Genomic DNA, 27,125 nt, shown 5'->3' with positions numbered 1-27,125 from the left:
ATGGGCCAAATGGCTTAATTCTGCAATTGTAATTGGACAAGTAGAAGGAGATATAATTTGAGCTAGAATTATGAATTTTCAGTTTGGTTTGAAGAGTCCAATGGCAGCTGGGAAGAAGCTGTTGTTGAACCTTAAGGTGTGGGTCATCATACTCCAATACGTCCTGCCAGATGGCAGCAATGAGAAGAGGGCATGGCCTGGAAGGTGAGGCTCCTTAATGATGGATGTCACTTGTCTGAAACATTGCCTCTTGTAGATGTCCTCAGTGGTGTGGAGAGGTGTAACCATGTTGGACCTGGCTGACTTCACCACTCTCTGTCGTCTCTTGAATTATTATGCATTAGAATTCCAGTACTAGGCTATGATTCAACCTATCATTATGCTTTCCATTGAACATTGACAGAAGTTTGTTAGAGTCTTTGAAGAAGTACTAAATCTTCTTAAACTTCTAAGAAAGTAGAAATGCTTGCATGCCTACTTCATTTAGCAAAGCAAGTCTCACTGAAAACTATTACGAGTTCTTAATTCCATCATTAAGAATGTGTTGGCACGTGGCCAAGTGGTTAAGGCGTTCATCTAGTGATCTGAAGGTCCTTAGTTCTAGCCTTGGCTGAGGCAGCGTGTGTGTCCTTGAACAAGGCACTTAACCACCCATTGCTCTGTGATGACACTGGCGCCAAGCTGTATGAGTCCTAATGCCCTTCCCTTGAATAACATCGGTGGCGGGGAGAGGGGAGACTTGCAGCATGGGCAACTGCTGGTCTTCCATACAACCTTGTCCAGGCCTGCGCCCTGGAAACCTTCCAAGGCGCAAATCCATGGTCTCATGAGACTAACGGATGCCTATAATTCCATCATAACGAAGACACTTGCAATTTCCAAACATTTACAGTAACCCCAGTTTTAAAGCATTCTGTTCATTTTAGAATGAGTTAAAATCCACCAAAAACACAAGCACTTAGTATTTGACCATAATAAAGTTTCTAAAGGACGGATAAGAAAGCAAGAACACCAGAGGACCACTATCAGCGTATCTTATCTCTGCCAGTCCACGAAGAGCTACCAGGCCTTAATTCTTCCTTACAGCAGTAGTTCTATAACCATGTGGGGAAAAGCTCAAGTACACATCTAAGTATTTCCTGAATGTGACAAGGATTTCTTCCACTTTCACCCTTTCAGGCATATTCTGAATGAGAAACATCTATCGTTTAATCCAACCTGAGGTTCACAGACTCCTTGCTTAATGGTATTGGTCCACAGCATAAAAAGGTTGGAAACACCTGTTTTAATTGTTTAACCAATTACTTTAAATCTTTGTCCCTGGTATTTCACCCCTCTGCTATAAAAGAATGGAGTCCTTTCTATTTACTCCATCTAATCAGCTTATACATCTTGATTAAATCCCCATCAACCACTACTGTTCCTGGCAATAAAAAACTCCAGTGTATCCAATCATTCCTCACAGCTACAATTTTCCAGTCCTGGCGATATCCTCATAAATCTCCTCTGTACCCTCTCCAGAGCAAATAATAAATTTGCCAAAAATAGTGAATTATTAGTAGGCAGCAGAGTCTGGTTGAGAGAAACTTGAAGTGGATCACTTGTGCTTTTGGTGGCCTTGTGATAATCCCCAGACCTTAAATGTCAGTTTTACACTTATAGCAAGCATTAAGTCAAAGAACTTTCCCAGACCTGGGAGCTGCATTGCAAAGGACACAATTATTTTTAACTTCAGCCATTATCTTAAGTGAAAGTTTCCTTCAAATCACAAAACAGATCATTGAAGCAAATTTATTTTTCAACTAGTAAAGGTTATATTCCCATTTTGGATTTTTTTTTCCAGGATAACCAGTATTAAATTGTCCAGCACGGTCAGAAATAAATGAAACTGAATGGGAAAAGAGGAATAAAGGAAAACAGATGCTTGGAGTGTATGATTAATGATAAAACAAGTGGAAACTAATAGAAACTAGTTATAAGATTAATCTTCAGTAAAGGCCTGCTGATAACAAGATATTAAGTAATGAAACATCATGTTTCTATCTTTGCACTTTGATACGTCAAGTCAACATGGACTGTGCATAAACTATATATTAGTTTATTCAAAATCCCCTGCAGAGTAAGGACAAATTAGTCATTTTTGCCCTTAACTCTTTTTTCACTCCATGTCAAATTTAAGTGAAATAATTGTGTGCAAGTTCTCTGACCAAGAACATAAAGAGATCTTTTGTTTATTTCTCTGTCCCTGAATAAAATGCGATTGATTTTCTTTTTCTCAGTAATTTTGGTCTCTTTAGAAATGCTGAAACATTAGGTCAGTGAAAACTGGGTGGACGGGAGGTTAGAGAGATTAGGGAAGTGTTTTAAAACAGTTGCTAGACTGGATGTCATAAATGCTTCATAGTTTATCCACTGCAGTTACCCTGAAATAATGCAAGAGGAAGCCATCAACAATTCCTATCAATTCTTGCTGGCTCTGGTCTTTCAGTTATGACTGACTAACTTTGTTACCGTTACAGACGCTACTGGAGGGACAATGTATCTTTGAATGTTCGTTGGCACTTGTATGATTTGCTATAATTCTAAGGTGACAGGAATATTTATGTTTACTGAATAATATATTAGGAAATTATTTGAATTCTCAGACACGGATCTTTCCAAACCTGACTGAGTTCCGATTGTTCAATTTGAAGTGAAATATTTACAGGTATTTGATGTGGCTGACTACCTTTCATCATTAGTTTACTCCAGTGTGGGTTAACCCATCCCTTAATTACCCGCATTATCAATGTTTTGGGAAGTTGTAGAATGGAATTATCTTTCTCTAGCAGATAGATTTTAAAAGGAACTTTTAGGAATGATTGTTACGAGGCAATAGATTTTCCTTTGTGAGTTCCTCAACACATTAAGTACTTCGGCACTGCCTGCAGGCAGGAGACTAGGTCTTGTAAATTTTCAAAGTCGAAGACTGAACTCATTATGCTCTCTTTGCTTCATATTGCAGAGAATCCTGTCTGAGCAGGGTGCAATTAGAAAGCCAAATTGCCCCTCTATTTCCTCACCATGTGAACAGCAGTAGTTTAGTCCTGTGTCAGTTTATTCTTTAACAGGGTCTGATGTATTTATAACTGCACTTAGCTGAGACCTCCTCCGGTGACAGCGCCGGAATGCCAGACGCTGGCGGAGAGCCCATGTGTGTTGATGGCAATTGTTATCACATCTCAAGGCCCCCAACTTTGATGGCTGTTGATTTCCTGATAAACCCGGAGCTTTTCAGAGGCAGACACTGAAGAAAGAGAGGAAGTAGGAAACTGATTGTGCAGGGCATTGGGAAAAATTGGATTTTATGACTGCTTTTAGCCTTAATGGACAGTGATTTTAATCAGGAGTTAAATTAACTATTTAACAACTGCTGCATTTTACAAACTAGAAATAGAAAATATTTGTGTCTCAGGAAAATTACAAAAAGCAAACCCTCTTGTAAAACTTCTGATGCTTGTCTTTCCTCTAAGGCCTATATATATGTTACATGTGGAGTTCGTCGGGTCCTGATGAAGGGTCTCGGCCCAAAACATCTGCTCTTTATTCCTCTGCATAGAAGCTTCCTTTGCGTCTGCTGAGTTCCTCCAGCATGTTGTGTTTGTTTCTCTGGAATTCCAGCTTCTGCAGAATCTTTGGTGTGTAGAATATGCCTTTTATTTAGTTTTTCTCCGATATTGTGATAGCTTTCTATTACTTCCTTTTAGCTCACTAAGCCTTTTTTCAAACTGATAGCAATTAAGACAATTTAAGTGTCAATTAGAATAATTTCTTACAATTGACAAAGGGAATAGCATAACTTTGAGGAGGATGACTCTCTGTGTTGGATACATTTCAGACTATCTATCCCACGGAAAGCTGGCTTGATCCACATTCATCAAGATGTTTCAAATGGAATATGTTAAATTGAGGTGGCTGTAGATGTGTCGCCACAAGTAGTAAAGTGGCCACTCTTTGAGAAACAAGTCAACCTTGTTTCTCACAGATACAATGAGGTGAACCTTGTGGAAAGCATAGCATTTGAGGATATTTAAGTATCCCACTAAGTTCCTCATGGCTTTTTCAGAGGTCATTGTGTTCATTAGAAATAACTGTAGCTTTGATTTTTATATTGAAAGATGGTCCTGAAAGCATATTGAGTGCATGGTGCTGTGGCTGTTATCTGATTAAATTCCAGCAGCTTAGACTAGCAATCCAGAGAACTGAGCTCAGATCCCATTATAACAAGGCAGACTTAGTATTTAAACTCATTTAATGATTTGGGATTTGGAACAACAAATAGTCTTTGCAAAATGACCACAAAAACTACTGGATTGCTGTTGATAGTGAACTGGGTTCACCATTGCCCCCTTCAAGCCTGCCAATCTGTATTAAATGTGACTCTATATCAACTCTATGTGACTGACTGTTAAGATGGTCGAGTGCTTATCCTCACTACCTTTTCAAATAAATAATGATTGTCAATATACACTCACCTTAACCAGAGTTTTTTTAAAATGATTAATGTCAGGTAGTTAGAGCTTCCTCTGTGTGATGTCCAACGTGTTTCTCATTCACTCCAGTGGCCTAATTGTTTCTGCTCAAAGGAACTGCTGCAGGCAGCTGAAGAATCAGCATCAGAATCAAGTTTATTATAGCTGACATGTCATGCAATCTGTTGTTTTGTGGCAGCACAGTGTAATATGTAAAAAAAGTTACTAAAGGTAATAAGAAATAAAAAAACATGGTGCAAAAAGAGAGTGAAATACTGAGGTAGTGTTTCATGGGTAAATTAACCTTTCAGAAATCTTACGGAAGAGGGGAAGATCTGTTCCTGAAATGTTTAGTGTGTCTCTTCACACTCCTGTGCCTCCTCCCTGATGGAAGTAATGAGAAGAGGTGGTGAGGGTCCTTAATGCCGGGTGTCACCTTCATGAGGCACCGTCTTTTGAAGATGTCCTCGGTGGTGGGGTGGGTAGCGCCCATGATGGCGCTACAACCCCTTGCAGATTTTTTGAAAATGTGCTTTGGAGCCTCCATGCCAGGTGGTCGTGCAACCAGTCAGAACCCTGTCCATGGGACATCGGTAGAAATTTGCTCGAGGACTTAAGTGACCACCAGAATCTCCTCAAACTCCTAATGAAGTATAGTTTCTTCATGATTGCATCAGTAGGTTCGGCCCAGGTTAGATCCTCTAAGACATTGTCACCCTGGAACTTTATGACACCCTTTCCACTGCAATTGGCAAGAAAGTTTACCAAATGTAATGTGGGACATGATTTCACAGCAATGCCTCCACATCACTGATTCTTGCACCATCCCCCCCAGTTTAGTTCCTCCAGCCACGGACTTACGTCACAGCCAAATGAGGGTTTAATCTGAAAAGCTGATTAGTACATTTGTTTGGCAACCTCAGCTCAGCAAGATTTATTCCAGTGAGGACAAGGGATTTGCAGCAGGTCACACAGCACACTAAAGGAACAGTGTTCTGTGCACTGGAAGGGGAGCATCTCCACGAAAAGCAGAATGAATCAGTCACCTTGCTCGTCATGTAGCCACTTCTCATGCCTTCAGTGGCATTGGTTCGTGTCCTCACCCCTGCACGTTTCCTTAAGTACAAATTATCCTGTCAAGCATCTCCGCTCCATCTGCTGAAAGCAGGACTTCCCGGCAGCCAAGCATTTTAATTCCAATTCCCATTCCTGTTCCGACATGTTGGTCCATGTTCCAAGACCAGCCCACCGTCAGGGTGGAGGAGCAACACCTTATATTCCATCTGGGTAGATTCCAACCTGATGACATGAACATCGATTTCTCTAACTTCAGTAATGTCTCCCCTTCTCCATTCCCTATTCTCATTTCCTTCTCTCACCTTACTCTTTACTTCCTCTGGTGTTTCTCCCCCTTTTCTTTCTTCCATAGTCTTCTGTCCTCTCCTAGCAATGACCCCCTTTCCCAGCCCTGTACCACTTTCACCAACCAACTTCCCAGCTCTTTACTTCACCCTGCCCCCGCCTTCTGGTTTCACCTATCACCTTGTGGTTCACCTATCGCCCTCTGGTTTCACCTAGCACCTCCCAGTTTCACCTGTCACCTTGTGGTTCACCTATCACCTCCCGGTTTCACCTATCACCTTGTGGTTCTTCCTCCCCTCCCCCCACCTTCTTATCCTGACTCCTTATCTTTTTTTCCAGTGCTGATGAAGGGTCTCGGCCCGAAACATCAGCTCTACTCTTTTCCATAGGTGCTGCCTGGCCTGCTGAGTTCCTCCAGCATGTTGTGTGTGTTGCTTAACCACTCACCTATTGCCCTTGTCTGTGTACATATTAGGGATCATGGGCTGGAGAGGTCCAGTCAGTGGAGCTTCGTTGCTTTGCTGCAGTGAGTTATATACAATGCATAAGGCTCATTGGAGGTCTAGGAAGGTGGTTGCAATGGTGTTTTAAATTTCATTTTTATTTGGAGATACAGCATGGTAACAGACCACTCTGACCAAGTACACCCATGTGATCAATTAGCCTGCTAACCCATATGGCTTTGGAGTGTGGGAGGAAACCAGAGGACCAGGAGGAAACATTTGCAGTCACAGATAGAAAGTACAAACTCCTTACAGATATCCTGTTTTCCCATCACTTTAATTTCATGTCTCAGTCCCATTCAAACCTTTACAACCCTAGAGTTTCACAACAGCTTTCCTTAAACATGAGAACAGTGTTTCACATTTCAACTAGGTCCATTACAAAGTTCAGAAATTTTGAAGATGATTCTGCATTTCTTTTTTTTTCCACATTTCTTCAGTACTTACTTTTTGTTTGCTACTTGTACCAATATATCCGCTTTGGTTCGGTACTATAAGCTTCTTTGTTATTTAACCTCCACAGTCTGAGCTGTCTTGGGGCCATACCCAGTCAAATACTGCCAAATCAAGAGTTGAACCAAGAGCTCAACCCAGTTTTGGTCATTGATACACTGTGTACAGATGGCAATTTTTCATAAGTTTATGTTTTATTTTGTAACTACAGTGGATTCCAGATTATTGGGCATTGGTTAATTGGGACAGCCGCTTATGAGGACATCTCTGTATTTAAGATAGGTTCTTGATTATCCAGGGCATCAAAGGGTATGGGGTGAAAGTAGGAGAGTGGGGATGACTGGAAGAATTGGATCAGCCCATGATTGAGTGGCGAAGCAGACTCGATGGGCCGAATGACCTAATTCTGCTCCTATAGCTTATGGTCTTATGGTTTTATAATTGGTTACTCAGTTAAGTGGTAGTTTGTCTTTTTTTTATACCTTTTTAACTATTTCCATGAAACTTCAGCTAATTTTGCAAAAGTGTACTGATAATGATGCATCCTAACTCAGTGAAATCCAGTACTCTAACAGACCAATGTTCAGTATCCCAGACATCCATATAAATTGTTGACTTTAGTGGAACAATAAGCAGAAATATCCAGAGTCCATTTGCAGTGCAAGATTCATCAAAGCTAGATCAGTAATGCACCATCAGCAGTAGTTCATCCGGACCTCTGCCTCATCATTTGCCTTTTCACTTCACCCGGTGCTTACGCTTCTTCTGCCACTTGGCTTGTGTATTGACGGGGATTTGACAACCTGAGCCCTCGCAAATATGAGCACTTGGGAGGCTGATCTACCAGGGCATCATTGATTCCTTAACTGAAATAAGCAGGAAGCAGACTTTACATGAAGCAACTGAAAGGAAAAGTTCCCTTGTCAAGAAGTGAATCACCCTCAACTCAGAGAGACTGAGAAGCAGTCACTTATCAGAAGATCTTTGACATGAAATACCCACAGAAGCTATATCCTGTGAATAATTTAAACACATTATCTTTTGCCAAATTTAGTCTTTGGCCTTATAATTCTGACCATACAGTCACCCTACCTTAACTGAGTTTTATTGCATGTATCATATTTCAATGTAAGGAAACTGTTTAAGACTTTTCTTGTGTTCTAATCTGCATGAGTATCCACTATGACATCTACTCAAGTCATAAGAACGCAACAGATTATAACTTTGGCAAGGTTATGACCAAATCTCTCTCTCTCCAGGCTGTAGGCACACACATCTTACTATATTTGATCTACAATTTGCCTTTTGCTATAGCATCATTAGCAACTATTGTATTGCAACTATGATAGAGTAAAACATCATAAGACATTTCAAAGGAGCACCACTGAATGACATAAAGGAGGTTTAGAAATGAACAGTTTGGTCAAAAGTTAAATTTCAAGGAACATCAAAAAAGGAGGGTATGGGTGGAGAGGGCATGAAAATGAACTTAATGAAAAAGAGAATAAAGTAGAAAATCTCGAGGAGACTCTATGGTAAATGCATTGGAAAAATCATATTGAGTATTGTGCATGGACTTGACTCCATAATTACAGAGATGTTCGCTCTATAAATCCTGATTACTTCTACATGCAGCACAGTTGTATATATATATGCTGTAATTGTTTGTAATCTCAGATAGGTAACTGAATATAAAATGTACTATGAGGAATCTTGCATCCATTTGGATGGTAAATTTCACATTAGCTATCCCTTCCAGGAGTTTGCAAGGAAGAAGAAAACAAGCAGGTCAGTACTAATGTTCCATCCTTTTATTATTAACATTCTTAGAATGCCATAAAGGATTGGTTTTGTGGGAGGTTCAGATGAATGGAGAGGCTTAAGCCTGTTAGTGGGAAAAGATTAACTCACTTAGCTGAAGGTTTCAGCTAAATGGTAAATGATTGGCTGCACTGTACACTTTATGTAGGTTGTGTCTTTGCGGAGCCAGCTCTGTCACTGGCTCATCCCCGGAGTCAGGAGCTATAAAAGCCAAGATCAGAAGTTATAAGTTTGAGTTCAATTATATAAACATTCAGGGGCAAACATCAAAAATGGCTTGGTTTAAAGTTTACTAAATTTCTTTTGAGAATTAAATCTGCTACGCTTCCCTTGTCTGGGTTACAAGTAGTGGATAACTTCAAATATTATTGATATAATTTTGAAAGCTACTCAACTGTTGAAGCATTGTCAAAGGGGTTTCCAAACATAGTCTTACCAGTGTTGCAGGCATCAGGACAAGATTTGGCTCTCAAAATTTAACCCTATTCTGCTCATCCTTCAGAAACCACAGGCACAGAATGGAATTCAAAATGGTGGATATGAGTCACCATATTGGTCAGGATAGGGGCTGACGCATTGAGACTGCTAGCCAGCACCAGTAGCCCCTTGGTTCCTGCTTATCTCCCTCTAGCAACTGTGATCCCAACACTCACTTTCCCCCATCTGACCTCATCTGCTTCTCCGTACTTCTGCTCTCTCTGTTAGCCTCCACCTATCATTCACCTGCCACTGTCTCCCATCTCCACCTCCATTCCTCCTTACCTGGCACAACCTGCTTCTCCCTCCTCAGTCCACCAAAACATCAGACTCCTTTCTCACCACTCCCCTTCACTCTATCTCTTTCCCCTTCCCCCACTCCCTCCATCTGCCCATCACCCACATCCTCCTCTCATTGATCCACCCCCCCACCTCCTTCCATTTATTCCATGGTCCACTGTTATCCCCCATCAAATTCCAACTTCTTCAGTCCTTTGTCATTTCCACTAATCACCTTCCACATTCTTACATCATTCCCACTCTCCACAACCCTGGCCCCCTCACCTCTTTTTGATTTACCAGTCTCCTGACAGCAATTCTGTTCAGGGGGATTAGGAATGGGTAGCAAATGACAGTCTGGAAAGTCACACTACATTCTATGAAAATAAATTCAAGAAAAAAAAGAGAATAAAACAGAAAATCACAAATAAAAGTTGCTGGTGAACACAGCAGGCCAGGCAGCATCTATAGGAAGAGGTACAGTCGACGTTTCGAGCCGAGACCCTTCGTCAGGACTAACTGAAAGAAGAACTAGTAAGAGATTTGAAAGTGGGAGGGGGAGGGGGAGATCCAAAATGATAGGAGAAGACAGGAGGGGGAGGGATGGAGCCAAGAGCTGGACAGTTGATTGGCAAAAGGGGATACGAGAGGATCATGGGCCAGGAGACCTAAGAAGAAAGAAAGGGGGGGAGGAAAGCGCAGAGGATGGGCAAGGGGTATAGTGAGAGGGACAGAGGGAGAAAAAGAATGTGTGTATATAAATAAATAAATACTGGATGTGGTACGAGGGGGAGGTGGGGCATTAACGGAAGTTTGAGAGGTCAATGTTCATGCCATCAGGTTAGAGGCTACCCAGACAGATTATGAGGTGCATGCCCATCCTCTGGGCTTCCCCCCCCCCCACCTTTTCTTTCTTCCTAGGCCTCCTATCCCATGGTCCTCTCATATCTCTTTTGCCAATCAACTGTTCAGCTCTTGGCTCCATCCTACCCCCTCCTGTCTTCTCCTATCAGTTTGGTTCTCCCCCTCCCCCTCACACTTTCAAATCTCTTACTAGCTCTTCTTTCAGTTAGTCCTGACGAAGGGTCTCGGCCTGAAACGTCGACTGTACCTCTTCCTATAGATGCTGCCTGGCCTGCTGTGTTCACCAGCAACTTTTATGTGTGTTGCTTGAAATTCCAGCATCTGCAGATTTCCTCGTGTTTGCAGAAAATCTCAGAGAGAGTTTGTGGTAAATGCACTGGAAAAAAAACATACTGAGTGTTGTAAATGAGCTTGACTCCATAATTACATTCTGTGCTTGCAGGCTAATTTTCAGTAATGTGGACACTGAGGTCCCACTGTACTGCAGTACTGTGAGTGATTAGGGAGGCAAGTGGAATGTTGGCCTTTGGTTTCATGAAGATGGAGTTTAGATGTAGGGTGGTCTTACCACACTTGTACAAACTGTTAATAGAAACATAGAAACATAGAAAATAGGTGCAGGAGTTGGCCATTCGGCCCTTCGAGCCTGCACCGCCATTTATTATGATCATGGCTGATCATCCAACTCAGAACCCCGCCCCAGCCTTCCCTCCATACCCCCTGACCCCTGTAGCCACAAGGGCCATATCTAACTCCCTCTTAAATATAGCCAATGAACTGGCCTACACTTGAAGTATTGTGGACAGCTTTGATCTCATTTAAGCAAATTTAAACAAAGTTCTGCTTTTCCTTTCATCCAATCAAAGTGGATATTCCCATATTATGTGCAAATCACATGATTTGCAGCAACACACAAAGGAGGTGGAGGAACGTCACAGATCAGGCAGCAGGCAGCATCTGTGGAGGGAAATGGACAGTTGATGTTTCCAACCGAGACACTTCATCGGGACTGGAAAAAACGAAGGGAAATAGCCAATATATAAAAGAAAGTTGGGAGAAGAAGTGGAGATAGATACAGTGTTTGTTACTCATTCTTAATCTCCCTGAATAGAATGGCTTCTTAGGCTACTTCAGAGGCAACCACTTTGCAGTGAACTTGAAATCACACACAGGCCAGACCTGATGACGATAATTTTTCCTTTAAAAGACATTAGTGAGGTGGATGCATTTTTAATAACACTTCTAAAACTTTCTGGTCATCTTTGCTAACATTGCCTGTTCCTTCTTCATTTTCAAACTATTCCAGTGAAACCTCCACAGTTGCAGTGGTGGGAGATGAACTGAAGGTCATCAGATTGTTAGTCCAGACCCCCAAGTTATTAGTCCAGTAATTTAACTACTGCAGCAGTACTGTACCCAGTGTCTAAGTATTTGACCTGTGCTCTCCCAAGGTCAGAATTGAATAAAATAAGAAGCACAGATGTAACTTATCAACTTAAATCCAAAATTCCCTGTCAACAGCATGGCTGCTGTAGTCTGTGTACAAATGTCCCATGTTTATCCATTGAGCTGCTGAATGATTTTCTTCAGGAAGGCGTCAAATTTGAACCTTATTTTCATCTTGTTATAATTTTAGAAATTGCCTTAGGGTTGGGGCAGTCATTCATTTAATTTTTCTCAAGAACCTCTGTTGGAAGTGTGGGTCTTTGACTAAGGACAAAATTGACAGGGTCCTGTATGGTTGGAAAACATGCTGAAGAATCTCCTTGCAAGATTTTCATGTTAAATATGGTTTTTTTTTTACATACTTGTGGCTGTTGTATAATGTCCACAAAATGAATGATGTCTTCACAAAACAGAAAGGCAGCAGTTAAGTGGGCCTTTTATTGCGTCCTAATTTAACAAATGATCAACAACCGATCATAGTGGGCAGCACGGTAGCATCGTGGTTAGCACAATGTTTTACAGTACAAGCATCCTGCGTTTAATTCCCACCACTCCCTGTAAGGAGTTCGTACGTTTTCCCCGTGACCACGTGGGTTTACTCCAGGTGCTCTGGTTTCCTCCCAAAGTCCAAAGAGGTACCAGTTGGTAGGTTAATGGGTCATTGTAAATTGTCCAGAGACTAGGCTAAGGTTAAATTGGGGGATTGCTGGGCAGCATGGCTCAAAGGGCCAGAAGGGCCAGAAGGGCCAATTCCACACTTAGCTCAATAAATAAATAAATATATATATGATAGCATAGCAACACACATCAAAGTTGCTGGTGAACGCAGCAGGCCAGGCAGCATCTGTAGGAAGAGGTGCAGTCGACGTTTCAGGCCGAGACCCTTCCTCAGGACTAACCGAAGGAAGAATAAGTAAGGGATTAGTGAGTAAGTAACACATTCTTTCTCTCACTCTCCTTTTTCTCCCTCTGTCCCTCTGAATATACCTCTTGCCCATCCTCTGGGTCCCCCCCCACCTTGTCTTTCTTCCCGGACCTCCTGTCCCATGATCCTCTCATATCCCCTTTTGTCAATCACCTGTCCAGCTCTTGGCTCCATCCCTCCCCCTCCTGTCTTCTCCTATCATTTTGGATCTTCCCCTCCCCCTCCAACTTTCAAATCCCTTACTCACTCTTCCTTCAGTTAGTCCTGACGAAGGGTCTCGTCCTGAAACGTCGACTGCACCTCTTCCTACAGATGCTGCCTGGCCTGCTGCGTTCACCAGCAACTTTGATGTGTGTTGCTTGAATTTCCAGCATCTGCAGAATTCCTGTTATATGATAGCATATCCCATATTAAATGAATAGAACTTATCACAATTGCAATCAAACTTTAATGTATAGACATTTTTGGATGTTTATATTGCATTGCATCATCACTTAGTAGTAATACATTCTACATGAGTTAAAAGAACATGGATTCAAGACCCCTCCAACCTCTTAGCTTTAAGAATCAGATTTGTACCCAATGAAGCACTGAGAGCATGCTGCTGTGTTGGAGGCACCGGTGCTCAGGTGTTTAATTTTAATGGTGGTCTTGCTTGAGATGGGCATATCCCATAGGATTCTTTTAATTGAGAAATTCTCCCTGGTGAGAAGGTTTAACCATCAACCACTATAAACAGATCATTTTGTCATTACCTTAATGCTGTTCTTGGAAATTTGTAGTATGCAAAAACTTAATGCAGAGTTTTCATTGGGTGTAAGACACTTTCATAATTGTACAATGAGCTTTCTTTATTAGCAATAGGGTAGCCGGCAGCATCATACCCTGGTGAGTTAGGAACATGCATGTCCTAGCATGCAAAGTTAGCTCTGGCGGACTGGACAGATGAGATCTACGGTGAGATACAACAGTACTCCAACACTCCATGGAGAGCGAAGGGCATGACAGGGCACAGAAAACGTCACGGTCATCCAGTGCAACCAAGGAAAACCCCAGTTTGTGACATTTGTTTGACTTGGACTTCTAAGGTCAAGCGAATGGAACTGCCCCATTGCAATCGCTTATCCACTTTGAAAAACTTGCCCATACAGGTATCCTGTCATCATTGGACACGGTGGACAACCAGCACACCAGCAATACCCATAACTGTAAAACATGCCTCTGTTTTATTTTATAAAGTCCTCTTTTTTATCAGTTTATCACATGTACCAAAGATTGAATCTTTCAATTTACATTTATGGATCAGTTTTAACTATCCTTTGATGTAATTAGGTATTTCTAGTTATTTAAATAAACTGTCAAGAGACGCATAAACATTTTGATTCATTAAGCACAGACAAATTGAAATTAACAATAATAACACATGCACATTCAATGTCATTTAATTTACTAAAACTTAGATCAAAAGACCATAAGACATAGGAACAGAATTAGGCCATTCAGCCCATCGAGTCTGCTCCGCCATTCCATCATGGCTGACCCTGGATCCCACTCAATCCCATACACCTGCCTTCTCACCATATCCTTTTCAAAATGGCAGGCAGTGACTAGTGGGGTACCACAAGGCTCAGTGCTGGGACCCCAGTTGTTTACAATATATATTAATGACTTGGATGAGGGAATTAAATGCAGCCTCTTAAAGTTGGCGGATGACACGAAGCTGGGCGGCAGTGTTAGCTGTGAGGAGGATGCTAAGAGGATGCAGGGTGACTTGGATAGGTTAGGTGAGTGGGCAAATTCATGGCAGATGCAATTTAATGTGGATAAATGTGAAGTTATCCATTTTGGTGGCAAAAACAGGAAAACAGATTATTATCTGAATGGTGGCCGATTAGGAAAAGGGGAGGTGCAACGAGACCTGGGTGTCATTATACACCAGTCATTGAAAGTGGGCATGCAGGTACAGCAGGCGGTGAAAAAGGCGAACGATATGCTGGCATTTATAGCAAGAGGATTTCAGGACAGGAGCAGGGAGGTACTACTGCAGTTGTACAAGGCCTTGGTGAGACCACACCTGGAGTATTGTGTGCAGTTTTGGTCCCCTAATCTGAGGAAAGACATCCTTGCCATAGAGGGAGTACAAAGAAGGTTCACCAGATTGATTCCTGGGATGGCAGGACTTTCATATGATGAAAGACTGGATGAACTAGGCTTATATTTGTTGGAATTCAGAAGATTGAGGGGGAATCTGATTGAAATGTATAAAATCCTAAAGGGATTGGACAGGCTAGATGCAGGAAGATTGTTCGATGTTGGGGAAGTTCAGAACGAGGGGGTCACAGTTTGAGGATAAAGGGGAAGCCTTTTAGGACCAAGATTAGGAAAAGCTTCCACACAGAGAGTGGTGAATCTGTGAATTCTCTGCCACAGGAAACAGTTGAGGCCAGTTCATTGCCTATATTTAAGAGGGAGTTAGATATAGCCCTTGTGGCTAAAGGGATCAGGGGGTATAGAGGGAAGGCTGGTACAGGGTTCTGAGTTGGATGATCAGCCATGATCATACTGAATGGCGGTGCAGGCTTGAAGGGCCGAATGGCCTACTCCTGCACCTATTTTCTATGTTTCTATTTCTATGTTTGATGCCCTGACTGATCAGGAAACGATCAATTTCCACCTTAAATGTACGCACAGACTCAGCCTCCACTGAAGACTGTGGCACAGCATTCCACAGATTTACTACACTCTGGCTAAAAAAACAAATTTCTTACCTCTGTTCTAAAGGGTCACCCCTCAATTGTGAGGCTGTGTCCTCTAGTTCTTGATACCCCCACAGTAGGAAACATCCTCTCCACATCCACCCTATCTAATCCTTTCAACATTTGGTAGGTTTCAATGAAATTCCTTCGCATTCTTCTAAATTCCAGTGAGTACAGTCCCAAAGCTGCCAAATGCTCCTCATATGTTAACTCTTCATTCCTAGAATCATCCTTGTGAACCTCTTCTGCACTCTCTCCAATGACAACACATCATTTCTGAGGTATGGGGCCCCAACTATTGACAATACTCTAAATATTGCCTGACTAGTATCTTATAAAGGCTCAACATTATCTCATTGCTTTTATGTTCTATTCCCCTTGAAATAAGTACCAACATTGCTTTTGCCTTTACCACAGACTCAACCCGTAAATTAACCTCTTGGAATCTTGTATGAGGACTCCTAATTCCCTCTGCCCCACTGACGTTTGAACCTTCTCCCCATTTTGACAATAGTCTGCACTATTGTTCCTTTTACCAAAAAACATTATCATACATTTCCCAACACTGTATTACATCTGCCACTTTTTTGCCCATTCTTCCAATTTGTCTAAGTCTTGCGCAAATTGCATTGCTTCCTTAGCACTATCCCTCCACCTATCTTCGTATCGTCCACAAAATTTGCCATAAAGCCATCAATTCCATTATCTAAATCATTGACAATCAATGTGAAAAGCAGTGGTCCCAATACTGACCCTTGAAGAACATCACGAGTCACCGGCAGCCAACAAGGAAAGGCCCCCTTGTATTTCTACTCACTGCCTCCTGCCTGTCAGCCATTTCGCTATCCCTGCCAGTATCCTTCCTGTAACACCATTGGAATTTATCTTGTTAAGCAGCCTCATGTGTGGCATCTTATCAAACTTCTGAAAATCCAAGTAAATGACATCCACTGCCTCTTCTTTGTCCCTGTTTGTTACTTCCTTGAAGAACTCTAACGGATTTGTCAAGCAAGACTTCCCTTTGCAGAAACCATGCTGACTTTGACTTTTTACCAGGACACCACTATCGTCGCTGTCGTCATGGCTATCCCTTGAGGTCGAGGATGATGGTTTTCATTCAGAAGAAGTGGCCCACAGAGCGAAGATGCCTGTGCGTGTATTTGTTTAACGTGTACTTGATGTTGCACTCCAAGAAGCACACGATACTTCACAAATCAACCATCTGATTCCAATGACATGGAAGCCACGGCGTTTGGAGCTGATGGATTTGTTGCAGCCTTCATCTGCCTTCACAGCCGTTGAGTTCGAAGTAACTTCATCCACCTGTTCCACGGTTGAGGGTTGGATTGTTCTTTGTCAGGGACCTCACCCTCGACCTTACCGCCATGGGTGACCCTACCAGGAGCATAGCTCCAGAAGGCATTGCTCTTGGGATCACAGGACCACACAAGCTTCTCCACCACGACAAGGTGACAGTCCATGGAGAAGTAATAACACCACTATCACAGCACAGCTGGAATAAGAAGTGACATACATTCTTATAAAGGCCTTACCTTAAGAGCTGATTGCTTTCTCCAAAGTATAGCAAATGATACTATTTTCAGAATCATGCTCCTGACACAATTTTAAAGAAAAGCTAAAACGAAAAGAGAAAGACATGAATCAGCATGAAAGACGCAATTTGATGCCATTCAGGAAAATGGGCTCGGACTGCTTGCAGAAAGTGTGCTATACACTCCAACTTTACCTGGTTACTATTGTTGTCATTGGGCGTGGAATTCAAAAACAATATGCAAGCTGGCACAAATAGTAGCTGATTAATGAACATAGCTGGACTACAGACAGATCTGACACTCAGCAGAAGATAAACTTCAGGCACAATGAACCCCATACTTACTTAATAAGAGTTCTTACAAAAGCTACATGCAGATTACTCAGATTCAGTTATTTCTGGGGTGGATGGACATCCCTTTTGAATTCAACAGACGTTTTAGATGTGATCACCAGGAAACAAGAGAAAAGCCAAGATTAAGAAAAGGCCCTTTGAGGTTTGCTCTCTCTGATTCTGCAAATTATTTTAATCTCATATCCAACTGTACTTCAAACTCCCTCAATGTTTTACATTCTGTAGCTAGCTGAACCAATTATTCTGACATAGTTTTGTTGTGAAAACACTGTTGAAAAGAATGGGATTTGTGGTGTGATTTGGTGTTTAAAGAATCATCCCTCATTCCTTTAAGAGTAGATAATTTTCTTGCTTTTCAGCATTAAACATGGGGGAGAACTGATCTCTGTGTCAGCTGTCTCTTTCCGACAGTGGATGCCCACTTGGTAAAAGGAGCTGTGTGTCTGCTTAACAGTGTTGTACAGAGGGATCTCAGGGACTTAAGTCCATATCTTCCTGAAAGTACCGCACAGGTTTACTGAGTGGTAAAGGAGACATATGGCATGCTTTGCTTTATTAGCTGAGGCACTAAGTTCAAGAGAAAGGATGTAATGTTGCAGCTTTAAACCCTGGTTTGGTTACACCTGAAATACTGCATTCACCTCTGCTCACCCCATTATCGAAAGGATGTGGAGGCTTAGAAGAGGATACAGAAGAGGTTTACTAAGATGCTGCTATTCAAGGACAGGTGCTATAAAGGACATTCAAGGGCAGATGCTATAAAGGCTATTAGAGGACAGGTGCTATAGAAAGAACTTGGACAAACTTGTGTTCTTATTTTTCTGGTGCTGCAGAGACTGAGGGGAAACTGATATGTGGTTTATAAAATTATGAGAAGCATGGATAGGGTAGACAATTGGTATATTTTTCTCAGGGTTGCAATGTCTAATATTAGAAGGCCTGCGTTTAAGGTGAGAGGGGCTATCTTCAAAGGGATGTGTTGGGCAAGAGTTTTTTTTTAAACACAGAGATCGGTGGTGCCTGGAATGTGCTACCGTGGGTGATGGTGAAGGCAGGTATGACAAAATGCTTGCTTTTATTGTTTGCACGATTTGCTTCTGCACGTTGGGTGTTTGATGGTTTCTTTTTTTTTTAATGGGTTCTATTGGGTTTCTTTGCTTTGTGGCTGCCTGTAAGGAGATGAAACTCGGGGCTGTATATTGTAGACATACTAATAAGCTGGCCGGTCGTGTAATGGCATCCACAACAGACTATGAGACGAGTGGTCTCAGCTTTCAATCCGGCCAGCTCCTTGCACGCTTTCCATCTGTGCTGGGAGGAGTGTCGAGCTAGCAACTCGGCCTCGTAGAAAAACAGAAGAAAGTGCTAAAGAAAGGCCAAGTTTGCCACCTGATGCATCACAAGGCACGGAGAGGAACAACAGCTTTGCTGGTAAGTGTAGTTTGAACTTTGAAGTGTTTGAGAAGATCTTAGACAGACTTATGGATGTGCAGAAAATAGATAGATGTGCAGCCAGAAAGGATTAGGTGTCATTAGCTAATTAATTCAACACAAGATGGTGGGCTGAGGGGCTTGTTCCTGTGCTGTAATATGTTCTATGTTAACCTGTCCTGAACCAATCACCATGCAGTGTCAGCACCTTGTGGGTTATCTACACAGATATAAAACTTGCCTTACTTTTGAAACTTCTCAGAAAACCTTTGACCAACTCAGTCCTCAGTATACAAAATATATTAACAATAAAACACAATCATGATATGATTTTAAAATACAAATTAACATAATATAAATCACAAAACATTTTAAACAAATAAAGCAACACACATAAAAGTTGCTGGTAAACGCAGCAGGTCAGGCAGCATCTCTAAGAAGAGGCACAGTTGACGTTTCAGGCCGAGACCCTTCGTCAGGACTAACTGAAGGAAGAGCTAGTAAGAGATTTGAAAGTGGGAGGGGGAGGGGGAGATCCAAATTGATAGGAGAAGACAGGAGGGGGAGGGATGGAGCCAAGAGCTGGACAGGTGATTGGCAAAGGGGATATGACAGGATCATGGGACAGGAGGTCCAGGGAGAAAGGCAAGCGGGGGGGAGGGGACCTAGAGGATGGGCAAGGGGTATAGTGAGAGGGACAGAGGGAGAAAAAGGGGAGTGAGAGAAAGAATGTGTGTATAAAAATAAATAACAGATGGGGTACGAGGGGGAGGTGGGGCATTAGCGGAAGTTAGAGAAGTCGATGTTCATGCCATCAGGTTGGAGGTTACCCAGACGGAATATAAGGTGTTGTTCCTCCAACCTGAGTGTGGCTTCATCTTTACAGTAGAGGAGGCCGTGGATAGACATGTCAGAATGGGAATGGGATGTGGAATTAAAATGTGTGGCCACTGGGAGATCCTGCTTTCTCTGGCAGACAGAACGTAGGTGTTCAGCAAAGCGGTCTCCCAGTCTGCGTCGGGTCTTGCCAATATATAGAAGGCCACATCGGGAGCACCAGACGCAGTATATCACCCCAGCCGACTCACAGGTGAAGTGTTGCCTCACCTGGAAGGACTGTTTGGGGCGCTGAATGGTGGTAAGGGAGGAAGTGTAAGGGCATGTGTAGCACTTGTTCTGCTTACACGGATAAGTGCCAGGAGGGAGATCAGTGGGGAGGGATGGGGGGGGACGAATGGACAAGGGAGTCGCGTAGGGAGCGATCCCTGCGGAAAGCAGAGAGGTGGGGGGAGGGAAAGATGTGCTTAGTGGTGGGATCCCGTTGGAGGTGGCGGAAGTTACGGAGAATAATATGTTGGACCCGGAAGCTGGTGGGGTGGTAGGTGAGGACCAGGGGAAACCTATTCCTAGTGGGGTGGCCAGAGGATGGAGTGAGAGCAGATGTACGTGAAATGGGGGAGATGCGTTTGAGAGCAGAGTTGATAGTGGAGGAAGGGAAGCCCCTTTCTTTAAAAAAGGAAGACATCTCCCTCGTCCAAGGATGAAAAGTCTCATCCTGAGAGCAGATACGGGATCCCACCACTAAGCACATCTTTCCCTCCCCGCCCCTCTGCTTTCCGCAGGGATCACTCCCTATGCGACTCCCTTGTCCATTCGTCCCCCCCATCCCTCCCCACTGATCTCCCTCCTGGCACTTATCCTTGTAAGCGGAAAAAGTCCTACACATGCCCTTACACTTCCTCCCTTACCACTATTCAGGGCCCCAGACAGTCCTTCCAGGTGAGGCGATAATTCACCTGTGAGTCAGCTGGGGTGATATACTGCGTCCGGTGCTCTCGATGTGGCCTTCTATATATTGGCGAGACCTGACACAGACTGGGAGACCGCTTTGCTGAACACCTACGCTCTGTCCGCCAGAGAAAGCAGGATCTCCCAGTGGTCACACATTTTAATTCCACATCCCATTCCCGTTCTAACATGTCTATCCACGGCCTCCTCTACTGTAAAGATGAAGCCACACTCAGGTTGGAGGAACAACACCTTATATTCTGTCTGGGTAGCCTCCAACCTGATGGCATGAACGTCGACTTCTCTAACTTCCGCTAATGCCCCACCTCCCCCTCGTACCCCATCCGTTATTTATTTTTATACACACATTCTTTTTCTCTCTCTCCTTTTTCTCCCTCTGTCCCTCTCACTACCCCTTGCCCATCCTCTGGGTTCTCCCCCCCCCGCCTTGTCTTTCTCCCTAGGCCTCCTGTCCCATGATCCTCTCATATCCCCTTTTGCCAATCACCTGTCCAGCTCTTGGCTCCATCCCTCCCCCTCCTGTCTTCTCCTATCATTTTGGATCTCCCCCGCTCCCTCCCACTTTCAAACCTCTTACTAGCTCTTCCTTCAGTTAGTCCTGACGAAGGGTCTCGGCTTGAAACGTTGACTGTACCTCTTCCTAGAGATGCTGCCTGGCCTGCTGCGTTCACCAGCAACTTTTATGTGTGTTGCTTGAATTTCCAGCATCTGCAGAATTCCTGTTGTTTGCGTTTTTTAAACAAATAAAGGGATGTTTGCAAATATTTTTACTAGTTCATTGTTCAAGTCTGTAAAATCACAGTTGGAATGTATGGGCTTACAGAAAGATAGATCAGTTCTGGAGCTTAGGTGGTTAGAGAGATGGTTGTTGACTTCAGGAGAACACGGAGCAACCACTCTCTGCTGAACATCGACGGCTCCTCCGTAGAGATCTTTAAGAGCACCAAATTTCTTTGTGTTCACCTGGCGGAGAATCTTACCTGGTCCCTCAACACCAGCTCCATAGCAAAGAAAGCCCAGCAGTGTCTCTACTTTCTGCGAAGGCTGAGAAAAGTCCATCTCCCACCCCCCATCCTCACCACACTCTACAAAGGTTGTATTGAGAGCATCCTGAGCAGCTGCATCACTGCCTGGTTCGGAAATTGCACCATCTCGGATCTCAAGACCCTGCAGCGGATAGTGAGGTCAGCTGAGAAGATCATTGGGGTCTCTCTTCCCGCCATCACAGACATTTACACCACACGCTGCATCCGCAAAGTGAACAGTATTATAAAGAACCTCACGCACCTCTCATATAAACTCTTCTCCCTCCTGCCATCTGGAAAAAGGCACCAAAGCATTCGGGCTCTCACAACCAGACTATGCAACAGTTTCTTCCCCCAAGCCATCAGACTCCTCAATACCCAGAGACTGGCGTGATACCAAACGACTGTACCCTCTACTGTGCCTACTGTCTTGTTTATTATTTATTACTATTTATTGTAGTGCCTGCACTGTTTTGTGCACTTTATGCAGTCCTGGGTAGGTCTGTAGTCTAGTGTAGTTTTTGTGTTTTTTTCTTACGTAGTTCAGTGTAGTTTTTGTATTGTTTCATGTAGCACTATGGTCCTGGAAATTGTTGTCTCATTTTTGTTATGTTCTGTAGCAGCAGTTATGGTTGAAATGACAATAAAAAGTTACTTGACTTGACTTGAGATCAGAGTGCTGGAGGTGAACATTTATGATTTGACACCTAGTATTCTGAATGGGAAATATTTCTGCTGAATGATAACTTGATATCTTGTCCCAGCCAGCAAAACTTATTGTTGAAAATGTGTATTTCTTAAAATATTACTTGCGCTTCTTGAAAATGCAATCCATCATTTTGTATGCATTTCCACATGTAACTCTGTATTGATGTTCAGTTGAAAATATTTTGAGTATTCAGTCAGAAAAATTGTGCATTCAATTCTCTCTCCAAGTCCTTGAGCGCCAAAGTTCAAACCAGATGTTCCATGACAGTACTGAAGGCAGAGCACTGTGGGAGATGCCAGTTCTTGAATGAGATGTTGAACTGCAGTATCTCTCTCTGGTGAACGTGAAAGATTGGCATAAAGTCAAATGAACGTGTACAAGTTGTACTTGGTGTCCTGGTAACAGTTATGCCTTGTTCAACCTGACTAGAAAATAGATCACATGGCTATTAACACATTGCAATTTGCAGTTTGGGAGAACGTGCCAAGCGTAAATAGTCTGCCACATTTTCTACACTTTTCAAAAGATACTTATCTGGCAAATAAAACAAATAGGAGCAGCCTGATGTCATGAAATGAGATACATAACTGCAAATATTTCTTTATTGTTTTTCATATTGGATGTCATAAAATATTCATTGAGCAGTAATACTGAACATTGTTTATTTGTAGAGCCCTCAGAAAGCTTCATATCTGCCATTTAATCCCAATCCATTTATTTCATTAACCCAATTTCTACGTCCACAGATGCTGACTGACTTGTTGAATATTTTCAGCATTTTCTGTTTTTATTTCAATATCTAAAGTTCAAAGTACATTTATTATCGAAGTTCATATATGTCACTGTATACAACCCTGAGAGTCATTTTCCTGTGGGCATACTCAATAAGTCTAAGAATAGTAACTAGAACAGGATCAGTGAACGATCAACCAGAGAGCAGAAGACAATGAACTATGCAAATGCAAATTTAAATAAATAGCTATAAATAAGGAGAACATGAGATAAAAATTTCTTGAAAGTAAGATCATTGGTTGTGGGTAACATCTCAATGATGCGGCAAGTGTATAGTTATTCCCTTTTATTGAAGAGTTCCTTGCCTTTTAATTAGGTTTATGCCATCTCTTTCATAAACTTTTTGCTTCAGAAATACTTATGAACTTAGTTTCTGTTGTATTAAAGGAAACCTAAGGCATCCAATCGACTGACATTTGGATCCCAAAAAGACCAATGACCAATGACCAGAAGCCAACCTGTTAGTGACTTTGACGGAGCAATGAATGCCCCTCAGATGACTGGAGAAGTCTTCCTCATGCCATGGGATCTTCTGCTACTCATCTGGAAACTGACACTTTGGATTTTCACCTGAGGTAAAATGTTCAATATTTGAGTGGCACTTAACCCCAAATTTTTTGATTAAAGGTTAAGAATAACACAAAACAATAGAGATGTCCATAATGGGTCAATTAGCTCAAAAACATACTTCTGTTACTCTTTATTAAACCATTAATTGTAGACACTTTCTGTAAACCACTTCTTAAAATAATTTGCATTTGCAAAGTCACAATTAATGTCTGGTATTGAGGTCAAATTTCTTCCCATCATAGGCAAATAGTATTTTAACGTATGTTTTCTAAATATATTTAATTCACTTTTTATAGATGGGATGGGAAATGTTTAACCTTGTTGAGCACTGAGTACACTGCTTTGGGTTCTGATATCACAGCTCAGTATATTCCCTAAGTACAAGTGCTGGATGTTTCCAAAAAAATATTGGCACTTGCACAAAAAAACGTGTTTTGAGTCTGGCTGCTGTCAGTTGAAATCGTTTTACCATATGTGCTACAGGGCACTGGAGTTCTGAGGTGTGTCTGGTCAACACACCCATCAGAGGCACTGCTCACACTCCAAGTAAAATCCAGCCTCATTTTGCCACACCCTGTACTGCATTACTTTGGGTCAAAGTTATAATCAGTAGAGGACTGTTATTACACACTCTATTATTTAGGAATAAACTCTCGGTAATGATGAACTTTCTTTCCCACTCCCAGAGGAAGTCCCTAGTATTTCAGTGAAATGAAGTCCTTAAAGGAAGAAGTACTTTGCTCAATCCATACGCACTCCCCCTCTTTATTACTTTTTGTATAACTTTCACTGTAGACATCATAAAGCACATGCTGATAATAACAAGTTTCAACTCCATTATTATTGTGGCTGGATTACTTCCTAAGGTCTAAGATAGGATGTGCATGGAATTTCATTTCAACATGCCTGACTCTGGGCCAGCTGCATTCTGCTGCATTTCCCCACATATGACACATCACAGCTAACATATCTAAGTGAGCATATTGTGCCCTTGTGACCTCAGCAGCATCTTGTTAAGAGCACCAACGTAATGCATTATTTAACACAAGTAACCCTGAAGACTACAGAATGTACATAATGTTCTATGTTCATATTTTCTATGTTTCTATGTTTCTATGTTCTTGCTATTAATAAAATCCGTTTTTTTTGCATTGGACAAAACCACACAGGAAAATCCTGTCATTTTGGGCCCATTGCCAAATCACAGTCAATAATTTCGTCCTATACTGCTTTAAAAAGTGTTTTGCTGAGGGGTGCCATAGCTCTGCAAATAAAGGCTCAATCCATGCAGCTCGAGATGGCTCATGGCTGTTCCAAATCCCTCGGATCTTTCTGTACTTTGTTTTAGCTAACAATTCTATGGCTTACATCGGTACTACTTGAATAATATGTGATAAATTACAGAAAATAATATTCATATTAGCAGCCGTACACATAAGCAACATTTTCTACTTAAAAGAAAATCATTGCTATAATTAAGTCTCACACTAATTGGGTAAGTATAATATTTTATCAGTTTTTGTTTTGATTTTAAAATGGCTAGTTAAAAAAGCAAGTTTCTCGGCCTGAAACATTGACTGTTTACTCTTTTCCATAGATGCTGTCTGACCTGCTGAGTTCCTCCAGCATTTTGTGTGTATTGCTTTGTAGCCTCCAACTTGATGGCATAAACATCAATTTCTTGAACTTCCAGTAATTCCTTCTGCTCCTCTCCTTCAACATTTCCCAATCCTGTTTTCTTCTCACACCTTGTCTTCCTACTGCTGGTCCTCTCCCTTCCTTTTCTTCCTTGGTCTTCGGTCCTCTCCTATCAGATTTCCTTTATCTCTTTCAGCAATCAACTTCCCAGCTCTTTACTTCACCTCCTCCCCCTCTCTCATTTTCACCTATCACCAGCCACCTTGTACTTCTTCCTCCCCTCCCCTACCTTCTTAGTCTGACTTCTTCCTTTCCAGTCTTGATGAAGGGTCACTCACAACACGCTGGAGGAACTCAGCAGGTCGGGCAGCATCCGTGGATCAGTCGACATTTCGGGCCGGAACCCTTCGCCAGGACTGTAGAGCCTTCTCCTTCCCATCCTTCTCCCACCTTCTTTATAGGGCCTCTGCCCCTTCCCTCTGCAGTTCTGATGAAGGGTTCCGGCTAGAAACGTCGACCGATCTTTTCCACGGATGCTGCCTGACCTACTGAGTTCCTCCAGCGTGTTGTGAGTGTTGCTTTGACTCCAGCATCTGCAGATTATTTTGTGTTGATGAAGGGTCTCAGCCTGAAACATCAACTGTTTAATCTTTTCTATAGTTGCTACCCGATCTGCTGAGTTCCTCCAGTATTTAGTGTGCATGCTAAAAAAGTAAGAGGTTTATATAAGGAGGACTGTTTTCTGTCCAACCTCCACCAAAAACATTGCAGAACTTTAAGCCTAATTTCTGTTTCATACTGATCAAGACTTTGCAAGGTTTTGCTCTAATAGAATAAAAGTTAACCACTCCCACAAAACTGACCACACCCTTATATTAAACTAATCAATGTAGTGAACGCCTGATAACCTATATTTGTGAACTGGAAGGTGGTTGAATTCCATTCAACACAGTAAACTTGTCACTGTGGAGTTAAGTGCACCATCAGAGATGTTGTTCCTCAGACGTGCTGTTCAGTGAAAGCTCTGACTCTCCCAAGTGCATGTAAAAGAAGCTACAGCACAATTCTGAAGAACAGAAGGGAATTTATTGCAGTCTCTTCAATTAACATCACTGAAAAAATACAGTGAATTCTGATTAATTGGGCAATCACTTATTTGAGCCAACTCTTAAAGAGCAAAAACTAATCAAGAAAATAGTTTTGCTAATTGGGACACTGTGCCGCTTAATTGGGGCAGGAGATTGTTGCCGAACAGTTTCTAACTAGCATCAGACAGGTGCACTTTTTTGGTCATTAGACACTACATCGTGCTTTGAGTGAACAGTTGTCCTCACAGTTTTTGAAATTTTAGTTTTTCATGCTTTACAATTTTCCCTGTTTTTTGGGCTCCACTGTGAAAAAAGTATGTGATTCTCAGTTAAATTGATCAAACTCCCTAGTTGTAATGCTCATTTATGTGATCAAAGAGTTGGGGTCTGAATACTTTTACAAGGTACTGTAGCTGTGTTTTAAAAGCATTTTATTGTTCTTTCGTAATCTTCACACTCAGACTAATCTAGCTCAATAATACAATCAAATTATTTGCATTTTTAAAAATTTAGTTTAGATAAATAAATTTTCAGGCTATTAAGAGATATGGAATTAATATACAAAAGAGGCATAAAGATATATAATATCAGCTGAGGTTTTGCTGAGGTTTTACTGAGGGGTTAAATGGCCTATCCCAAATTCTTTCTCAAAGGTGTTTATGGAAATCTGGTTCCTGGCATCAGGTGAACTAAATACTCCGATTTTTTTTTTGCGTCTCTCATGGGAACATATTGTTGCCACTTTTATAGTCAAGGCTAC

At 42.1% G+C, this 27,125-nt stretch overlaps 1 long non-coding RNA gene across 4 annotated transcripts in view; it reads left to right on the top strand.

The window, feature by feature from the left end:
• The first annotated feature begins 24,873 nt into the window (after nucleotides 1-24,873).
• Nucleotides 24,874-27,125, top strand: part of LOC140197993 (uncharacterized) — a 78,718-nt gene continuing 76,466 nt past the window's right edge. For 3 of the 4 annotated variants that reach the window (XR_011886082.1, XR_011886080.1, XR_011886079.1), the window contains exon 1: nucleotides 24,875-25,134. This is a non-coding gene — a long non-coding RNA (uncharacterized lncRNA). Of the gene's footprint in view, nucleotides 25,135-27,125 lie in introns of all 4 variants that reach the window. The other variant, XR_011886081.1, reaches the window with a different exon arrangement.

This window comes from Mobula birostris, chromosome 5 (genome assembly GCF_030028105.1).
Source record: "Mobula birostris isolate sMobBir1 chromosome 5, sMobBir1.hap1, whole genome shotgun sequence".
NCBI lineage: Eukaryota > Metazoa > Chordata > Chondrichthyes > Myliobatiformes > Myliobatidae > Mobula > Mobula birostris.
This window is presented reverse-complemented; position numbering and strand designations above follow the sequence as displayed.